We start from the raw sequence: 2,500 nt of genomic DNA, 5'->3' as shown, positions 1-2,500 counted from the left end.
CGATTGAATGATTTAGTGAGGTCTTCGGACTGGCCATCGAGGCTGTCGCAAGGCGGCTTCGGCTGGTTGGAAAGACGACCAAACTGGCTCATTTAGAGGAAGTAAAAGTCGTAACAAGGTTTCCGTAGGTGAACCTGCGGAAGGATCATTAACGTGACATCGAGCGATGTGTGCAAGCATGCGCTGCGCTCGTACACGATGAGCGCTTCGGCGCTTACTCAAAAGTCGAGTCTATACGAACGGTGACTCGCCTACCGCTACTTCTGGAGCGCTTGGTTGATCGATTGCAGCGTGCGTCGTCAACTGCCAGGGTACGGTAGTGATTTGAAAACTTGGTGCACCGCATCGCGTTGACTCTTCTGTCTAAGCGTGAACGGAAAGTTGAAGTGAGGCGGTTGTGCCACGGGGTACCTACCGTTCTACAAGACGATGCTCTGCAGTCGCTGCAAAATCACGCGAGACTGCAGGGAGGCATTCGCCGTAGGATGAGGACCAGTAGCGTCCGAGGTTATAAAGCAGCTGCAACGAGCGTCGTTGCCGACTATTCTGGCGACCACGCATCGGTCGTTGGCTATAGTTCGTAATGGCCGCCCCGCTGCATTTCTTCGGAAATGCGTTATTCGTTCAAGGTATTCTACTAAGAGGTTCTATGCGAGGCTGCTCGTCAGCAAGACAGCGCTGAGCGTAAACCGAAATACAAACCGATTGAATCACTCTGTGCGGTGGATCATTCGGCTCGTGGGTCGATGAAGAACGCAGCAAAATGCGAGACGCGACGTGAATTGCAGGACTTTGTGAACGTCGGATCTTCGAACGCACATTGCGGCTTCGGGCTAACTGAAGCCACGCCTGGTTGAGGTCAGTTGAATAAAAATAATCGCCGCTGCGTGAAGGTGGCGTATTGTCTGGCTAGCGCTGCTGAAGCGCTATCAGATGAAGTTGAGACCAGATATGCGTTCTAGTTAGTGGACCGGTGAAGGCTGGTATCGCTGGTTGGAGCAGAAGGCTGTCGTAGCCGTGCGCCGCAGTTGCACGTGCATGATCAGCTGCCAACCCTTGCGATGTTTCAGCTGGTGTTTACTGACAGGAAGCGGTTAAGCGTATCTGCGTGGTTAAAAATCGCGGACATGGTGTGTGGAAGCCGGAAACGGAGCAAATCAATACGTACTGGCAAAAATACATCACCGATGTTTCGTGTTTTTTCAATCTTTTGACCTCAGCTCAGACGAGATTACCCGCTGAACTTAAGCATATTACTAAGCGGAGGAAAAGAAACCAACGGGGATTCCCATAGTAACTGCGAGTGAAAGGGAACAGCCCAGCGCCGAATCCTGCTGCTGGCAACGGTGGCAGGAACTGTGGCGTGAAGAAGGTGGTTACCGGTGTGGCTTGCTCGCGTAAGTTCTCCTGAGTGAGGCTCCATCCCATGGAGGTGCAAGGCCCGTATCGTGAGCAGTTGATGCCGGTGTACACTTTCGGAGAGTCGCCTTGTTTGTGAGTACAAGGTGAAGTCGGTGGTAAACTCCATCGAAGGCTAAATATGACCACGAGTCCGATAGCGAACAAGTACCGTGAGGGAAAATTGAAAAGCACTTTGAAGAGAGCGAAACAGTGCGTGAAACCGCTCAGAGGCAAGCAGATGGGGCCTCGAAGGCAAAGCAGTGAATTCAGCCGGTATGGTGCGTGGCTGGTTGGTGTTGAGATCGCAAGACTCTAGCTGATTATGCTTAGCGTATCTGCCGGTGCACTTTCGCTGTTTGTACGTCACCGCCGTTGAGCGAGCATCCGTCGGGTATGCGTGTGAAGCCTTATTCCTTCGGGCGTAGGTGCTTACTGCTAACTTGTACGCGTTTGCGCTTCAACCGGTCATGTCAGCGTGTGCCAGCGTTAGCGTTGGGTCGGTATGCTCTGTGGTGCGTTGTGGGATGACGAGCTTGCTCGGCTCCTCATCGTGCAATAGACTCGTTGCCGGCTTTCAACGTGGGCACATTGTAGATTCGGTGGCGAGTAGATGGCTGCCCATCTAACCCGTCTTGAAACACGGACCAAGGAGTTCAACATGCGCGCTAGTTGTTGGGACTTGAAGCCCGCTAGCAAAGTGAAAGCAAGACACAGTGAACGCTGTGTATTGGCGAGATCCCGTCACCTAGTTTACTAGGCCGGGCGCACCGCCGGCCCGTCAAAAGCTCAAGTGGCTTTGGCGGAGCTTGAGCGTGCACGTTGAGACCCGAAAGATGGTGAACTATGCCTGGGCAGGATGAAGCCAGGGAAACTCTGGTGGAGGTCCGTAGCGATTCTGACGTGCAAATCGATCGTCTGACCTGGGTATAGGGGCGAAAGACTAATCGAACCATCTAGTAGCTGGTTCCTCCGAAGTTTCCCTCAGGATAGCTGGCACTCGGAGAACGTAGTCTCTCCCGGTAAAGCGAATGATTAGAGGCCTTGGGGTCGAAACGACCTTAACCTATTCTCAAACTTTAAATGGGTGAGAAGTCCGGCT

The 2,500-nt window shown here is 52.9% G+C and overlaps 3 non-coding genes across 3 annotated transcripts in view; all 3 read left to right on the top strand.

Annotated features, from left to right (window-relative positions):
• Positions 1-151, top strand: part of LOC129601952 (small subunit ribosomal RNA) — a 1,804-nt gene extending 1,653 nt beyond the window's left edge. The window contains exon 1 of the ribosomal RNA XR_008692321.1: positions 1-151. This exon is cut by the window's left edge and continues 1,653 nt beyond it. This is a non-coding gene — a ribosomal RNA (small subunit ribosomal RNA).
• Positions 152-711: 560 nt separating this feature from the next.
• LOC129601964 (5.8S ribosomal RNA) lies at positions 712-862 on the top strand. The gene has a single exon (XR_008692330.1). It is a non-coding gene; the product is annotated as a 5.8S ribosomal RNA (ribosomal RNA).
• A 349-nt stretch (positions 863-1,211) lies between these two features.
• Positions 1,212-2,500, top strand: part of LOC129601958 (large subunit ribosomal RNA) — a 3,759-nt gene continuing 2,470 nt past the window's right edge. The window contains exon 1 of the ribosomal RNA XR_008692326.1: positions 1,212-2,500. This exon is cut by the window's right edge and continues 2,470 nt beyond it. This is a non-coding gene — a ribosomal RNA (large subunit ribosomal RNA).

Source organism: Paramacrobiotus metropolitanus, unplaced genomic scaffold, assembly GCF_019649055.1.
Source record: "Paramacrobiotus metropolitanus isolate TYO unplaced genomic scaffold, Prichtersi_v1.0 Parri_scaffold0000304, whole genome shotgun sequence".
NCBI classification, from domain to species: domain Eukaryota; kingdom Metazoa; phylum Tardigrada; class Eutardigrada; order Parachela; family Macrobiotidae; genus Paramacrobiotus; species Paramacrobiotus metropolitanus.
Note: the sequence above shows the minus strand (reverse complement) of the source record. Positions and strands in the feature narration are given on the sequence as shown.